Below are 18,542 nucleotides of genomic sequence, written 5' to 3'. Positions count from 1 at the left end.
ACTGCACCATGTGGGTCACCTCCCTGGCTAGGGAATAAACTAGAGCTGAAGCAGCTTCAAATAGCTTCACAGTGCTGTGCTTAACCCATTGTATCACCAGGGAGGGCCTTCCCTAGGATCTCTTTGTATCACCTTTATATTATATTTAATTGTAATATGAAAGTTCAAATATAATATAAAGGTCAATGATTGTAAATGGAATATCTGAATGCAAAACTTCTAAAATAAGAGTGATTCATACAAACATATATATATATATATGCATGTATATGTGTGTGTATATATGTATGTATGTATGCACATATACAAATATATATGGTACGAAATGGAAATCCCTACTCTTAGGGGCTTTGTGAATGTTTAAGAAACTGAGTCAAAATTTGCCTGTGTCCAAGAAACGTAATGACCAGTGTAGGAAAGAAAATGCAACATTGGAAAGTGATGTAATAACAGAAGCACACATAAGGTATAAATAGAATGATCCAGGCTTACTAAGGTTCAAACTTGAAATGAAGACCCCCCGCACCCCCCCCCCATTAGGAACCTGTTTCTAATTTCTCTCTCCTTTCTGAAACTGTTAGTGAAAACATGTATCAGTTGTTTCCCTTGTTTTCTTGGTTTGGAAGTTATCACTATATTATCCAAGGAGGAGTTCTTTGCTTTTCTGATGAGTTGTTAGTCTTCAGTTGGCTCCTTTCGTGCTTGTGGTGCCAGTGATCTTGCACTGGAAAAATTTAGATCGTTATACCTTTTCCTGGATCAATCTTAGGTATTAAATCATTCTTAGGTAAAGAGAGAAAGAACTTGGCAGGAGCAAAGAATGGTGAGGTTTGGCAGTTGAGCCCAGATACTCTTTGAACTGGCCACTTGCTTCAAGCTCAGAGCTAGATGTTCAATGACCGCTTTATGATACCAACAAATCACTCAGCTCTCAAAGTTAGTTTTTGAGTGTGTACTCATGTACAACAAACAGCAAACTAAGCGCGGGATGGGGAATAGAATGGACCAATATCTTCCCAGCTGGGGAGATAAGACTATTCTATGACATGGTTATGTCTAATTAATTGCTAAATTGCATGACTCAAGCAAAGGGATGTAAAGGTTCAGCAAGAAGGACTGGGCTAGATTGGGCAGGACTGAAGATGAGTCCAAGACATCAACACCAAGACATGAAGAGCAGGTAGATTTCAGCTTCTTGGGGGATGATCCAGCTGCTGGAGCTTCCAAAGCCTGGTAGGGAAACCTGTTTCTAGTTAGCAGAACAAGGCTCCTTTATCCGCGAATGCAGATCTGGTCTGCTTGGACCCAAGGACAAAGAGACCTTAGTGCATCTTATGGTGGCAAAAATAGGTCTAAATGTTGAGATGGACGGCCATCTCAAGGAGAGAGCCCCAAGGAGATAGAGTTAATGAGGATTCCCTAGGATCTATTTCCATTATGAGCGAAGAGGTATTAGGCAATTTGTTACAGTCAAAAATTCATAAGTATATTTAAAGATTTAAGGCTAAAATGGAATATCTTAGGCAGTCATTTGAAGTCTCTTTCTATATGTGGTGTCTGATATTTAAAAGGCACACAAAACATTAAAATTTGACCTCAGGAATGGTGTACTCCCCCTGAAAAATACAAAGGGGTAATATTGGGGAATGGAGCAATGTCAGGGTATAATCAGTTCCAACTTGACAAATGATGGTCAGGAATATGTTGGTTGGTGATAAGAGAATTCCAGCCAGTGTGCTATGAGTAGATATAGAGGATTATTTGGAAGGTAGTGTAAAGGTCATGAAATGAAGTTGTTTAGATCACAGTACTTGTGTGTGTGTGTATGTTTGTGGTGAATAGGGATTTGAGCAATGCCTCACAGAATGGGACAAGATTGATAGGGCCCACGAGGAGAGGTTTGGGTCATGCCAACTGCTTGGGCTACAGAGTTTTTGTAGTGTAGACTAGAACTTAGCTCAAATAAAGCTTTTGTTGTAAAGTATTGAACTTAACCCAAATTAATAAATGTCCAGGAAGTCTTTCACTATGAAAAAACTAAAATGAACTCAGTTGTTACTGCTGAAAGCTGTAAGGCCCTTGCTACTGAAGGTGTGGTCCACAGAACTGTGGCATCAGCATCTACTGGAAGCTTGTTAGAAATGGTGTTATTGGGTCCACCCCAGATTGGTTGATACAGAGTCAGCATGTGAACTAGATCCCCACGTGAAGTGTTGATTCAGATTTCACTACTCAGTTCTAGAGTCTTGCTTGGTCCTGGTTCTATCTTTTATTAGATAATGAGGACCATGAGTCAGTCCTTCCCACTGAGTCTGAAGTTCTTTTCCTCTAAGTTGGGGATGTCTATACCTGCTTCCTCTCCCACCCAAGCCCTTTGGGACCATTAAAGGAACTGATACAAGTGAAAACACTTTGTAATGGTACAGTCTTTTGCCAGTAGTTGGCAACAATAGCTGCCCTTGAGAATCACCTAAGGAGCTTGAAACCAGATGCCAGTGCTCAGATTACACTCACTCCTGCTTGAATTGGTCTGGGGTGGGACCAGCCATTGGTGCTTTTGAAAATCTCCTCTGTAGATTCTAGTGGGCAACAGTCGGGACTTAATTGTTATTTTGATCTCAGTTGTTACTCTCCAGCTTCTTGAGCTGAGAAGGGTTGGTACTGGCTGAGAAGGAATAGGTTGGAGGGTGAGAGCTCAATTCCTGCCAATAGCTCCATTTTAATGTGGGTCAGCAGAACATATTTCTTTCAAAATATCACTGTTGGGAACATTTTCCATTTATGTTCGATTAGTCATCCTTAAGTCCTGTGCATGTCTGTTCACTCCTTGGAGGGCAAGGCCTGCATTTCACTTCCTGTTTGATGCAGGTAGCATCTCACCCAGAGGCAGGGTGAGTGTAAGGCAAAGACTTTGAATAGCAGGGACCCGGGTTACATGTTAGCACTTTCACGCTGTCTTACCTGTCAGATCTACCTGGATCATGGAGTTGTGGTATGCATTTCAAATCGAGATAATTGCCTGTGAAAGTGCTTTACAAACTATAAAATGTTATGAAAGTGTACAAGCAGCCTTGGTTAATTTTGAGTGGTGGAAGAATATTGACTTTCCTGTCAGTGGTGGCTCCAAGTGGACACTTTGTCTCTTACTATAAGAACTATTAATATTTGGTCAGTGCGAACTGTGCTTTTTTTGTTTATGCCCTCAACTAATAATTCCTAAGGCTCTATTCAGCTTTAGCAGTGATTGCTTATTATCCTGTGTTTTATATAGAGGCAGACACAGTAACATGCACAGTTCTATGCCAGGGAGTAGGTAGTGTAGGGACAGAGTGTATGGTGCAGAGGTGGTGGCTTCTGTTTTCAAAGGGATATCCAGGAAAATCTCTTTGGCGAATGATATGTCTGTAACAGCTTGAAAGTGACCCCTTACTTGATTGGGGTGTCTACAGAGACAGTGGCACATGCAAAGGCTGGAGGCAGAGCAAGACTGCTACAACAAGGAAGGCCTGGCAGAAATGGGTGCAGAAGTGGGTGAATTGGTACAGCTCCTTGACACAGGGGCACAGGCGGTCAGGAGATGTTTCACACTGGGGCAGGTATATGACCCTTTAGGATCCTCTCAGAATTCTGTGTTATTTGGGAAGACACTGGAAGGCTTTGGAGATAATTTGAGTGGAAATTCAAGTGAGCTTTGGTGCTGGTGTGGGACAAACCAACCGAGAGGCTAGGGTGATGAGGAGGGGGGCCATTACAGTAGTTGAAGTTGGGTATGGTGGTTGTACCTGCCATACAGGTGGTGAAATGCAGTCATTTCGGATTTGGAAGAATTGAAAGGATTTACCGATTAAAAATGCCACATGAGAGAAAGAGAGGAAACAGAGCAAGAATGGAGATGCCCTTCACTGGCATTAAAGAGCAGGTTTGTGCTAATCACAAGTTAGATTTTGGGCTTGTTAAAGCCATCTGAACAGAAACATCAAGAAGGGAATTAAGTTGGGAAGAGTTCCATTGAAAGGGTTCCATCCGGGGGATAGAAGTTTGGGCATTTATAGTCAATATTTAAATAATATATATGGCCATGGGATGGATGAGATCACTTTATTCTTCACCAGGTACACAGAAGGAGTTAGTGTGATGGTGATGAGTAGTAGGTTTTGGTGACTGTGGTGGTGTTGCTGGAAATTTATCACTCCCAATATTCTGATTCCTTATTATGTACTTGTTCATTTATTCTCTAATTTTGAATGCAATTTCTTCTTTGACACTTGAATAAAAGGGGAAAATATATTACTGATTGGACCCTTCAGCTGCCTGTTAACTCCAGTGCACACTAGGGAAACCCCAATCCCTGCTGGCTTGGCTGAGCTTGTCACCTTGAAGTGGCTTGTCCTGGAGGATTCTGGACTGTCAGGATTGGTAATCTTGCCCTGCTCTTTGGACTGCAGTACAAAGCAGGATGGATGAGATATTCCAATTCATTACTTACAGGTGTTCTTTAAGGGAGTGCTTAGGAAGTTTTACTCAATTTAACTTAAGACATAAGTAATGCCATTCCCAATTCAGGGCAATGGCTTAGAACCTGACTCAATGTCCTTTTTACTAAGTAATTATCCAGATTTCCTTACTAAATGTTATTTTATGTATTATGTTTAATAGCCTCTTTCTTTCGGCTATGGTAGGATGGTAATAGCAGCAGATAATGGATCACACACTCATCTTAAAGTTCTGCCTCTGGCACCTGTGGCCAGCATGGAGGGCTCACACTGATCCCATGGTTTACTCATTGGTTCTGAGTTGATTTTCTTCTCAGGGGCCTAATGGATCACACATAATTTCTTAACCATTAAAGCACTACTCGACTTGGAAGATTCAGTGGCGCCCCAGGAATTCATCTGGCCAGACTGCTCTTCTGCTTCAACTCAGAATGCCCTTTGGAGAGCTATGGGTGACAGAGAGGAAAGTCCTGGTGGGGAGAAAGTCAGTGGAACAGACTTTTGGGTAATGGTTAGATAAAAAATGAAGCAGCTATTGCTATTCTACACATTGAACAGTTAATTTCCCCTGAATCTTAGGAGAGTCACTAAATTGGGAATTATATTTCCAATGCTTTTGGAGTGTGCGTTTGGAAAATATGTACGTTGGCTTCTTAGTGATGGCACGGTTATGCAAATAGTCTTTCAATAGCTGAATATCTGCTATTTGGCAGTTGAGCCCCCAAGAAGCTATTAAATACTCCATGGGTGTTAGGCCTTGAGAGGATATCAATAGATATGTTGTTCATCTCCACCTGCCATGAAATTATGTATGCCAGAGAGCCTATACTAAAATGTACATCAGAGGATGATTCCCTAGGAGAAGAGGGCATGGCATTATTGATGAACAGGTTAGGTAGATTTTCTCCCCCCAGAGTCTCTGGGGGAATCTCTGGGTACACTTGCAGGAAATAACAGAATAGTGGTTATTATTAATTGGAAAGCAGGAGAAATGGGAATTGCCAGGCATTATGAGGATGGATGTATGGTTGAGCCTTTTGGCCAATCTGGAGATCTCTGCAGAATTTGAGAAGAGGCTACATGGACCATACCCTAGACACTCATTGGGCATCTGTGTTTTAAAAGTTCCCAGGTGATTTTCATGCATAATGAGGTTTAAGAACCACTGCTTTAGAGGGAGAGGTAGAACTTGGGTACATAGGTGGAGGTGGGAAGTATACAGTCTGACATGGAAAAGATTTGGGTAGTGCCACAGGGCGGGTCTGCAAGACTCTGGAGCAATGACTGTAGGTCTTTGGCCTCAAGGGGGAAGGAGGATGGAAATCCAGTGGTACAGAGTCAGTTTTCTAAAGCACTTGAGGCTTTGATAGGAGATGATTTTTATCATATTTTATTATCATAAACTATATGTAGTCATCACCATCTTTTATGTGGCCTTATTTTCAGTAACAGCATGTGGACTTTTCTCATCCCATGGTGAGTAACGTTTCAATCTGAACTTTTGAGGACACAAGGAAAGGCATGTTTTAAATGGAGTCTGACTGTCAGGCGCTAGATAGATTCAAGCAGAGAATGTCTGGTAGCAGAGGTTATCTAGGAGTAAAGCTGTTTCCAAGTACCACCATCAACAGAAACAAATATTGATTGAACTCTCACCATGTGCCAGATGCTGTCCTAAGTCCTTTATGTACATTCATATTTTTTTGTTTGTTTAATCTTCAAACAACCCCTCGGTGGTAATACAGTACACCCATTTTATAGATGCAGAAGCTGAGGTATATGAAAAAATCTTACCCAAGATCACATAGCTAGTTAGTATCAAGCCAGACTATTTGATTTCAATCTGCCACAGGCTCTTACAACTCCTAAGACTCTGGCAGCAGTAAGTGGAAGTGGAAACTGAGAAACACGATCAAAAGAATAGCTTTCAAATGTTACTCCTCTTGGATGAGCTTGAGCATGTGTGGAAAGGTGGGGAGGAGGTCTTGCACCTAGGACTTGAGTGGGATTTGTATTGTAAATGAGTATGGCAGAATGCTTTTCAGAATTAGTGACTTGCACCTAGAACATTGGAAAGGAGTTAGAATAGGAAAACACTAGCGTGATAGACCTATACGCCCTCTGCTAAAACAAAAACCACAGAGATTGACTATTGGTGAAAGCAGAATAGTAGTTTTGGAGTAAAACAGATGTGGCTATGAAGTCTACTTCCTCTTACTAGCTTTGTGACCAATATTTCACAAAATCCCCCCCTCAGTTTTCTCAGTTTTATATCAAAGATGGTAAAAGGATCACACCATCACCATGTTGGGAAGATTAAACTAAAGTATATAAGTATATATAAAGTATATGACATACTACCTATTTCAGTAACACCAGTCATTATTACTGTTAATGATTCTCATTCCTGATACTTCATTAGTATGAGATTAAATAATAGCAACATTATTTTGGAGAGATTGCTTGGGCATTAGTGGGTGCACCAATCTCAGGAGCTACTAGGACTTTAGTTCTGGGTCCATCACTTGCTAGCTGTGTGATTTGGGGTGATTTATTTAACTTATTTCTCATGTTTTTCATCTGAAAATAAGAAAATACCCTGAGGCTTAGTAATGATGATTATGTAAGTTAATAAGTACAAGATGCTTAATAGTGCCCGGCACACTCAGTCTATTGATGATCTAAGAGTTTTTTTTTGTTTGTTTGTTTTTTTGTCTTCTAACTGCAGTTTCCCTGTTAGTGAGGTCTGTTGTTTCTGAGACACTTAGACCTGTAAACCCATGGTACTATCTTGGATGAATTCTGCTTCAGTGCTGAGACTTTCTGGATAAGTAGCTTCTGCTGCCCCAAACAGATTCACTGAGCAAAATGACCATGGCTCCTTGGATATTATATGTAGGGGATGATTTCACCTAAAGGCCTCACCTTTCCTTTACAGGAATCAGATTGCACTGCAGGCTTCTGAGATTAGTTTCCTCACTGAACATTTATCCACTTCTCTCCTCTCTGGCTGGGACCTGCCCTAAGCAAGGCCCCTGCTCTACAAGGTTAGCACAGATTACAGTGCTAACTCTGAACATGCATTTTGTGCATGCATGCGTGTGTGTGTGTGTGTGTGTGTGTGTGTGTGTGTGTGTGTGTGTGTGTGAGATAGATAGAGAGAGAGAGAGAGAGAAAGAGAGAGAGAATTTGTAGCCTAAAGGTACTTCTTATGGTGCTTTGCTTTGTTTCATCTTTTTGGTTGTAAAGTTGAATAAAAGGCACTTAGTCCAAAATTTTAAAAAATTGCTACTGGGCAAAGTGATTTTGTGTCAGGCTTCTGTTCAGGGCAGATTTACATTGGCTATAAATCTCTAAAATTAAGGTCTTACCGTAGGAAAGCTGGAATGTATTCAACATTAGCAGACACCCATCTTTGCTCTGAACCAACGGCCATTCTCCCTCCACGTGTAATATGAATATCTAGCTGTGTGTTTGGGGGTAATAATAAGTTTAAACAGCCTCTTAGAATTGGTAATGGCTCTCCAATGAGTAGCAGAATTTTCTATCAACAATTCTTTTCCTAGAACCAAAGGTTAAGTTGAAGAGTTTGATTTAATGACAAAGTTAATTAGGCCTTTAACATTGTAGGGTTCTTGCCTTTGGTTTTCTAATCAGGATCATGGTCTAGGGTCAACAAGCTTGCAGAAGTGGGGACATAATGTTAATACCTGTTCTTCTGAAGTTTGAGAAGGGTTATAAATTTATGAGTTGACAAAGGACTTGGAGAATGCCTCAGATTCCTAAAGTAGTTGCTCTTTACCTTTGCCAAACCTTAGTTTTATAAAATGTTTGAGCTATAGTGAACTTTAGGGTGAAACAGGTTAATGTGACCAGGAATTTTTTTTAATATTCACATAGTTCACTTGGTGGAAACAAAATGGATCTTTTAAAGTTGGACCTTCTACTTCTGATCAAAAGGGTCCATCTAAAACCAGCCAGACTTAAAGAAAAGCAAAACCTCTTCTTGGCTTATGGGATTTATGATGTTTATTTACAGCTGTTGCTGCTAGAACTCTTTTTCCTACTACTTTTCAAAGGAATTGGCACCTATCTGGTCATGGTTTATGGGTCTATTAGTAAATACTCTTGATTGAAAATTATCTCTTTAATTAAAAAAAAAAAGGTTGGAGGAGTTCAATTCCACAAAAATGTGTCAGAACTGATTATAGGCTGGAACATCTGGCAAAGGGAAGAAGCAGGTATCAAAGAACGTCCCAAATTTCAGGGAACAGGCCATGAGGTAACTTTCTGGAAGCATGAACCTCTAACTCTAACACTTGCCACTGCTCTGCTACAAATGAATGTCGCCCTCTGCTTTGGTCTGCCCTTTTCCTGATTCCAAGTCCAGAGGGAAGAATATTGAGGACAATGCTAAGGGCCTTGCCAATGTTCTGGCTACCAGAGGATCAGGAAGAGGGGAAATACATACGGCTTCTGCTGGGACTTGGGAGCAGGCACTGCTGCTCCCACATCATGGGGAATTCTCCCAAGTCAGCTTTTAGACTGTCTAAAACAAAGAAATGTCCAAGCATTTTATAGGCTTTAAGGGTCACTTCAAAGTCTGACAATGCTCTATAAATCTGCTTCTATGGGAAAATATGTTCCAGGGTAGAGAATAATTCATAGATCACTTTGGGGTGCAATTTACTTCACATTTATATCTTTAGTAGGAGTCTACTGGTCTAGGACTTTAGCCTTGAAGTACAAGTCTAGTGGCAGGATTTTTGGACAACATAGGAGATCAGATTTAAAAATACCTTTGGAAATGTTGATGTTTCAGAAATGCTAAGTTCATGCACCCACACATTGTTGTACATAGGAGGTATTTGTGAGCATGCTGGCACTGTGCTGGGTGTTGGTTACAGGGGTAGGCAAATGGCTGTCTCTTATAACCACCACTTGTAGTAGTTTAGTCTGGCTTAGATCCAGGCTCAGACTTCTTCCTCACAGTAAACTGTTCACCTGCAGGGAAGAATATTGAGGGAGGTCAGGTATTTGGTGATTGGCCAATAATTCAAGAGCTCCTGCTGTCCCCGATAAATGGTGTTTGCTTTTAATCAAACTTGGGTCTGAAACTTCAGTAAGCATTTCTTACCAGATATGGTACCATGGGAGGTCAACCATGAAGTTCATAATCCGGTAGAGAAGGCATATATTGAAATGAATCCTTTTTGTCTCAGTTGTTGAGATCTGGGGTAGAGGCATACCAGCATGATACATGAAGTCAGAGTAAAATTGTTCAGATACACTTGTGTTAGGAAGATTTTTCCATAGTTTTTCTTCATTGAGAAGGTATAGTGGGACCCATTGTTGCTAGTTTGTGAGGCCAAGTAATGAGCTGTTTTGTGTGAGGACAGAACATGGCCTGCGGGACTTGGCAGCTAAGGTATCGAGCCATTTAACACATAGATGTCTGGTTTGCTTTGTATCCTTTTTAATAATGGGCAACTTCTACTACCTCTTGGATTTGGAGCTGGAGTATATAGGAACCGGATAAATCATCCACCCAGGGCTCTGGTGCGCAGTTTGGCTCAAGTTGTTGTATTCCTAAGTAATTACTTCTGCAAGGACAAGGACAGATTCCAGGAGACCTGCCTTTGGATTCACATTCCTCTTCACTGGCATAGAATTGATTCCACTCTTTTAGAAGTATGTTCTGAGGGCACCCTATAAACTCACATCCAGTCCATAGAGAAGTGTTTCGTGATAGACCCCTCTCTATTAAATTGCATAAATGTTTGCGTATGATTTTATTTACATTGGTGAGGCAGAACAGTAGTTTTCTGGCTTTGATGTGAGTTTTGGAGATTAGAACCAGGGCTCTTCCTTTGAGGAAACAAATACTTTTGTGTTGATTTCAATGAGATATAAATCATACCCAGGAAGTTTACAGTTGAGTAAGAATGGTATAATTACTGATTGTATACCAGAAGAGGACATATTTATGAAACGACTTGAAAAAGCTTGTAATCCCTTCCCGTATTTTGAATAACTAATTGCTATGTCATTGTGGCATATTTGCACCACAAGAGTTAAGTCTGTCAAACGTTTCCCTCCGAAAACCATGTTTTAAGGGATTTCTAACTTGGTCAGAAAAATGTGCTCCAAGTTGAAGCTGACTTGGTGGGGGTCTGTGCTTGGAACAGTCGATTTGAATGGTGCCAGTCACAGTGCAATTATAGGCTGGGAAAAAGGAAACAAAATTTTTAAAAAGGAGGTGTTTATGGTTCCCGGCTCCCCTAAGTACTTCTTGAGGATCAAAATAGCCTCTTTAAAATAAATTGCAGACCATTAGTACATGATGGCCTTTGAGAGGGGCTGGGGAGGGGAAGGCAAGGGGAGATTGATTGGGTCCAATTTTCAGCTGTGTAAACATAGTGCACATGGCTAGCATGGCAGAGCCCTGGAGAGGTTCACGCATGCAGATGGCACTTCTGTGCCCATAATTGACCCTTCTGTTAGGCTGAGTGGACATCGGTAGATGTACCCAACTCCAAATCTTAATGGACACTTGTATTTCTTGGAACATGTCTCCTCTCTGCTCCCATATTTTCTTTTCAAGTAAGCAAGATTGTTGTCTGCTCATGTTGTGCCTGTTGAGATGATAAAGGACTTCTGAAAAAGACCTCCTGTCTACTGAGCAAGAAAGTACCTGTTTGATAAGAATGTCAGATAATTCAGAGATTCCCCTATATCTGTTAGCTGGCATTTAAGTCTAGGTATTTTTTTCCCCCCACAACAGAAAAGCCAAGATAATTAGAAAAAGCGAGGGTGCCACAATGGGAGAGTAGGAGAGGAAGTTGGAGCCTACCTCTGTATGGGTCACCTTGAACCCCAGTGGCCTGCAAGCAGCCTGTTCTCTAGCACTTGCGGTCAATGGGCTTGAGGCAGATTTACAATCTGGCTTGTTCAAACTCTATTCAGATTTCTTTGTCTTTTTTAGATTTCACTCATGCCTTAATGACACTTTTTTTTTTTTTGAGAAAGCTAATTACATTGGTTTTTCTAAGAGGCATCACTTTAAACAATCTATCCTGACTGTGAAAACAAATACATGCTTGACTTATTTCATTTATTTTCCCCCCAAACCTAAATTAGGATAAAACCATTTTGGATAAGAAGACATGTGTGTGACTTTGTCACATCTTTTATCATCACGACTGCTTTTCCAAATAATACAACTTGTGACAAATGTGAACATTAATTACAGTTAACAAAGAAATGTCATGTGAAATGTTCATGGGAGAGTGTAAGAAAAAAACAATCAATGAGATTACATCTTGCATCAAGTTTCAAGTCAAAGTGCAAAAGTCAGAAATCAAATACCATCAGTTATCAAATTATGTTAATGATTCTAATGAAAGCTTCTGGTATTTTGCTCAAGAATATGTTGCTGTAATGGTAACTAATAGAACAAGAGAAACTGATTGCCATGAATTAATTAGAACTGACTGCTGGAGTTTCTTTCTTATTTATTTATTTAAATATTGACAATCTGTTTAGAACCCAAGGTTTATATGTGGTCCTTTTCTTCCATCCACAAATAATCAGCCAGAGGCAGAGTGAGAATCATGTTCTTTCGTTCTTCAGGTATCTATCTCTCATCACTTTCAAGGTTTTGTCCCAAGCTGATGGCAAGTAAATTAGAGGGCAACATGAATAGCTACATTCAGGTCCACCTGTCCATTGTGAGACTCAGGGTGAAAGCACAAGCGAGGACCCTTGCCTGAGGTGCCCCTCCTTTCTCTTTCTGTTCGTACCCCCCCCCACCCCCACTCCTCTGCAAGAGACCTCTGAGTATATACATGTTGATACTCTGCTTGCTTACTCAACTTCCTCCCACCAGCAACTGCTCTTGGGCTACTGTTGGACTTAGGAGCTAAGGCTTTGATGTTACTCTTCATTGTTTGAAGTAGGACCCTCAGAAGCTCACAGTTATTTGAAAAAGGAATTTGTAGGTCTTTGGTTCCCAAATCCTGGCCTAAGTGAGGCATCATGTTGTTAGAAATGGCCTTTTCTCAGGGACTCCTTAACTCATAGAGGTGGGGGCAGGTGGCGGAGTGTGAGAGTGGAACCTGTAGAAGCACCTGGCTTAGGACAGGGCTCTGGTTACTTGGTTCTGTGGGAGTTATCACATGTGCATAATCTTTGCTTTTGAGTAAGGAGTGAGTACATCTGGGGTTCTCTCTCACAGAAGTCGACTTTATTTTTTTTTAAATATTGTTTATTTCTTCCTTCACTCACTCAATACCTATTGGTTGATGTGCCACTCTCTGGAGGACTTACTGTGTCAGGCTCTAGAGACACACAACAAACTAAGTAACAGTTTATCTCTACAAGAATCATGCAGGCTTTTCAAATTTGTATCTCATAATAAATATTAGGTAGAGTTCTTGGCCTTACAGGTCTTCCTTGTCTTGTCAGGGCAGCAAGTATTTCAGATATTGTGAGGGACAACACTTTTGTCTGAGGAGGTGACTGGGCCCAGCCTCTCTCAGTGGCTCTTAGGAATGCTGTGCTCATAACCTCCTGTGTTACTCCCCTGGAGCTCCTTCAAAACCCCCTTTCTAGCCAGAGAAATGCTCCCACTGAATCTAGAAGAGAGGCAGATAAGGGGGCACTTGGCCAAGGGCATCCATCCCACAGAGAGCCTTCTATAGCTGTGCTGGGATTGCTGAACCCAATGAGGGTCTGCCCTAGCCGTGTCTCTGACAAGTCGTTGTATGGGGCTTCAGCTTAGGATATGAATCACGCTGAAATGAACACTTCCACACCCATGTTAAAATCCCTTTCTGTGTGTTAATCAGTAAGGACATTTCCTAAATCTTATGCCACAGAGTGAAGGTGTCCATCATTACCAAGTTGATACTGCCAGAGCCATGATGCTCTTTAGAAAGCTTCACATGACATCTGGGTAACTGAGAATAGGCCAGCAGTGAATTCCTCATAGTTGGTGTCGGGAAGCACATCAGACTATGCTGAATTCCCTTCACTGACTAAATTGGTACATTAGGGTAAAAACGATTTCCACATTTGCATAGTTGATTTCATTACTATCGCCATTATTGATGCCCAGCTCCTCTGAAAGAAAGGAGCCATAAAAGCAAATAAAATCACTTTGTGATTCCATTATTGGATAAATTACCACATTACTGCCTGCGTTTTAGGACTAAAGCCATTCCCCACATTTGCATAGTTTATTTCATTATCATTATTAATAACAACAACAATAATAATGATGATGACTAGGATCCTTGAATGAAAGGAACTAGAAAAATGCCACAGGCTGGAGCTGTCTTTATGGACTCGCTGTGATCACGAAGAGTCCCTTTATCTGCTGCTGAATTGCAGTACTTCTTGGAATGAACCAAAGCTTTAAACAGACCCCACTTAAACCCATTCAGAACTTGTGGGGCTGGTTGCTGATCTGAAATAGTGACTGGTCACTCACTATGACACTAAAGGTTGAGGTCGGGGTCCCCTTCTCTGTCACTTAACAAATTCGGTCTCTTCAGGAATAGAGCTCACATGCTGGGAGCCTTGGCACCTCGTCAATGAAATGGGAATGTGATGTTTGCTTTGTGACGTAATGAAAAGCACAGGGACTGGTGATGTGAGCAGGGTCTGTGGACTCAAAAGAACCATAGATTTTGGAGGCCCAAATCCTTGCTTCATGTCATTGATATGTTCTTGGAAATGGCAACTTTAAGCAAAATGATGTGTAAGAAATCGGGGTTCTCAAACAATGCATTTTCTCCCAGTGTTAGCTGGGATTTCCTTTTTTCCTCATTGTTTCTCAAGACACAACTTTATTGGAGGACGTGCCTTGAACCTTGAAGTTATTGCAGTGGCTGGGATGCTCCTCAATGACATAGAGATTATCTGAGTTGCTCTCATCAACTTGGACAATTGTCTGAAAACTTCCTTAGATTTCTAAGTCATTTTTTCCCTCAAAGTAGGGAGATAATACTTATTCCTAGTTAGGAGGTTGATGTTTACATACAGCTTACTTTAATAACAAACATTTCTAGGCTGATCTAGTAGTCAGAATTTTATTCTTTTTTACTCAGCAGCTTCAGATTATGTCTCTCTTTATATCTATCTGTTCTCCTTGGCCACAGAGTCATGAAGTCCAGAGCCTTTTTGTCTATTAATTCTGAGGCCCTGCAGTGAAATCAAGGGCCACTGGTGGCTGTCTGTGGTTTGCTGGAGAATTTTCCCTCTGGTTTTGTTTTTATTATTTTATTTTATTTCTGCTGCACTAGGGGCTCCAAAAAAATGAATGTGTCAGTAAAGGATTTGACAGTATGTTACGACAGTCATCAATCCACCGGGCCCTGTAGCCATAAATAAGCTTCATACGCTGCCACACTAAAGAGGACAGTTTTTCTTCTCCAGGACATTGAAAATGTCACAGCGAGGGAATTGTTTGTCCCTGTCTCCACGGCAACGCCACCAGCACTTATCATTAACTTTCACACCAAGATTTTAATCAGCGCTCTTTGCGGCCTGAGACCAAGTCAACATCAGCCCAAATTTTCAAAGCCGTTATTCTAATTATGACGAGAAAGCTATAGATTGATGAGCTGAGTTTTCTGCAAGGACTGGTGGCAGTTAATTCTCATGACCTACGTGGCTCGGGGAGTCTCTCTTAGAGATGGAGTCTTGAAAGTTCGATTATTAGTGACAGCTTGTAAGTGAGAGGAGCCTTATCTCTCCAGAGAGTGTTGATAACTTGAGACAAGGTTTAACTAGGAAGTAGTGAGACAGTGGAAGGAGGGGAGAGAGGGGGAGAAAAGGAAAAAGAAAGTGCACACTCTATCTGCAGCCTGCATCCAGTGTAATGAGAAAATACGGACAGGCACAATTTCACAAGTTGTAAATTCTGGTAGCCTTCAGTTGTAAATTCTGGTGGAGGCTGTTTTACTTGGCTATCTGATAATGTGTGAAAATATTTGTCCCTTTGCTTCATAGGCATGGAGAGCTCTGTGTTCCAGAAAATGCAATCTCTTCCCTGTTCTCTCCTTCCTCTCATTCCCTATGGGTTTCCATTAGTCAGGGGACCACTAGAAACAAACCAAAAAATGAGCCTTTGCCATGGAAATGAAGTAATAATTAATTTTTAAAAGTGACACTCTCCTCTCTCATTTCCCTTGCTAACTTATCCCTCTGACCCCATTTGATTCTGGCTAATTTATACAGCATGATATAGGGGGTGAAGAGTGACCTCAGTAACTCTGCTTCCATACTTCCCTGTGTGCCTCATGCGCTCACCCTCATTCACCTGGCAGGTGTATGGCCTTGTGTAGCCAGTACTCCGTGCTGTGGAAGTGCCTTCTTCAGGTTTGCCCTTGGGAAGTGGTACCTATTTCCTCTTGAGATTGTAAATGTTCAGCTGAGCCATTACTGTGTGGGAGTGGTGATCTCTGTGCTGTCACTGAGAACCCACCAGCAAGAGGTTCCTGTGATCTGATCATGTGTGCTCCAGCCTCTTCCTAAGGGAGAGAGCAGGAAGGCTGTGCAGTGAGATCAGAAGAATCTCATCTGAGATTCCCTGAGTCCTGGCAACCACCCCAGCTCTGTTCACGCCCTGAGTAGGCCTCTATTCGACTGTTTTCTTGAACTCTTTGCAGTGCTGATAATGCTATCTAGCTTCTGTCATTTATCAGATGAGAAAATAGGAATGAAAGTGCTAATATTTAATGAGCTCATTGCATGAAAAAATGACACGTGCATGAGCATCGTCAGCTGTTGGCTGCTTTTATTTGGGTTTATTTTCTCCTCCATAGTTAAAAAGTGATGACGCTATTGTATTTTATAATGTTTTCCTTTTCACATTATCTTTACATGTTTAAAGCAATCACAATGATCTCCATTATCTATGTTTGGCCCCTAAGAATATTGAGGCACAGAGAGGTGAGGCATCTTGCTTGTGGTCACACAGCCAATTAGAGATCTAACCAGGTAGGGAACTGTTGTCTCCTGGTTCCCAGCATGCAGCTCCCTAGACCACACTGCTTACCATATTAATAGGCTGGGATTAAGGAAAAAAGCAAACCCAATTAGTTTCTCTTGCAGCCCTTTTACAATCCTGTCTTGTTTCCCTGTGTGTTTATATGTATGTTTTAATAGCATTCCCTGCCTTTTATGCTGAGGTTGCTCGAGGTATGTTTATAATGGTGGCGTAATTATAATAATAAAATACAAATCCATCCACGGGAGCGAGCTCATTACCGCTGGCCAGGTAAAACAAATAGGTCTGGCGTTGACGTGGAGCAAGGCAGTTAGTTTATTTCTGAGGTGGTGCTGCTTTGAAGCATAAGATGTTAAGTTCTTCCAGGAACAGGAAAGGAGGCCCTGTGTTCTGAACATAACTGGAGTTTGGGGCGCAAGGTTGACCCAGTAATTGAGGTGTCTCATCAGGTTGCTTTAATAGAGTCTTGCCCTTTTACTCTGTTCTTTTTTCCAGGAGAGATGAGATGAGCAGCAAAAGGAGGAATCATTCTCTCTCACTCTGTAGCTCTTCCCTTGAATATGCGGGTAGGCCTGTTGGCTTTCAAACTCCTGGACATAGGGTTTCTAATGTATACAAAAGGGAAGTTATTGTACAAATGGAGCCATAGGGGTGAGTGTGTATGTTTTTTTAAATGCCTGTCTGTCCTTGTTAATTAGAAGTGCACATATTGGGAAATTAACTATGAAATACTAAAAATGATAAATTATTCCTTATTTGAAAGTATAAATTAAAGGTTTAGTGTATATAAAATTTGTCATGTTTAATTGCAAGTTCAATTAAAATTCAGGGTAATGATGATTTATACAGGTTTCTGTGTAATTTGATATTCATTAGCTTAGCCAGACACATGCTGATATTAGCTCGTTAATTATGTTTCCTTTTGTTGAAGGCAGCCTTGTGAAAGCAATCTGCTCAAAGTTTTCTAAACTCATTCTGCTAAATGAATATTTGGCAGCTGTTCATGTTATTGAGATGGTCACTGTGGCTTCATTTCACTCATAGGCTGCATCAATCATACCTTCTCTGTGACAAACAAGGGTTTCTCATTACAAACCCATTTATGAAGGTTATGGCTGACATTAAAGAGTGATTGCATGGTACTCTGCTGTTACTTTACAGTAACGTTGGAGTGGAGCTGCCATTAATATCCGCACCTCCCACATGGTCAGACTGTTCAAAGCACAGGGAAAGGAGGGTTGAATCATCACACTGACCCAAATTCTGTTTCTAGTGCCTTGGGTATCAGAAAAAGGAGCCAAAGGTGGCAGAGACTTCGTCTCCTATGTGGGTCTCCAAGGTTTTGACAAACCCAGTCAGTGGATGTGGCCACTGAGATTCAAAGGTTAAGGGCCTTCCTCACAGGGACATTTTGACTCTGAGCAGTAGAGTTGGACATGAATCTTGGAGAGGTGAAAGTAGAAATGATGGACTGAATGATGAGTTAGTTTCCAGAAGTATATCAACCTTGGTAGCAGTGAGTTGAAAGATTCACCATCTGACCAGGAAAACAGCTATGTAGTTTCATACCCTGAATTTTTTGAGGGTTTTAACTACTTGATGGGATTTTCATAGTGATAAGGAAACTGCTGTCACACTTTACTTGGGATATTGTGGTAAGGCATCCATTGGCCTTCCCTTTGCTGAGCGAGGGAGGGAAGGTGAGACATAGGGCAGCAGGTTGATGTTCAAGGTTACCTATGTGGACACTGACCATGGCTGGACTTGGCACTATGGGCTTCTCTACCCATTATGGTATTGTGATGCGGCCTCTCATTTAGCTTCTTTCCATCAGCACCTGGCACTGGACACTTTGAAAATGGTGGACATGTTGACACCTCCTGTCTCAACTGTCTCATACTTTAATTTGATATTGCAGTGGGCAAATTTGGTTTGTAATGGTAACATGCCAGGAAAATTCCTTACAAAAATTACCATTATGTATTTCTAGCTACATTTATATACTTCTTAACTTTTAGGTGGGCTGTGGCTAG

At 41.2% G+C, this 18,542-nt stretch overlaps 1 protein-coding gene across 1 annotated transcript in view; it reads left to right on the top strand.

Annotated features, from left to right (window-relative positions):
* LOC101635977 (chromosome unknown open reading frame, human C10orf11) overlaps positions 1–18,542 on the top strand; it is a 911,709-nt gene that overhangs the window by 378,220 nt on the left and 514,947 nt on the right. The gene's annotated exons all lie outside the window — the stretch shown is intronic.

This window comes from Condylura cristata, unplaced genomic scaffold (genome assembly GCF_000260355.1).
Source record: "Condylura cristata isolate star-nosed mole 26May11 unplaced genomic scaffold, ConCri1.0 scaffold00011, whole genome shotgun sequence".
Classification (NCBI taxonomy): domain Eukaryota; kingdom Metazoa; phylum Chordata; class Mammalia; order Eulipotyphla; family Talpidae; genus Condylura; species Condylura cristata.
The sequence above is the reverse complement of the archived record's forward strand: the minus strand, read 5'-3'. Positions and strand labels throughout refer to the sequence as shown.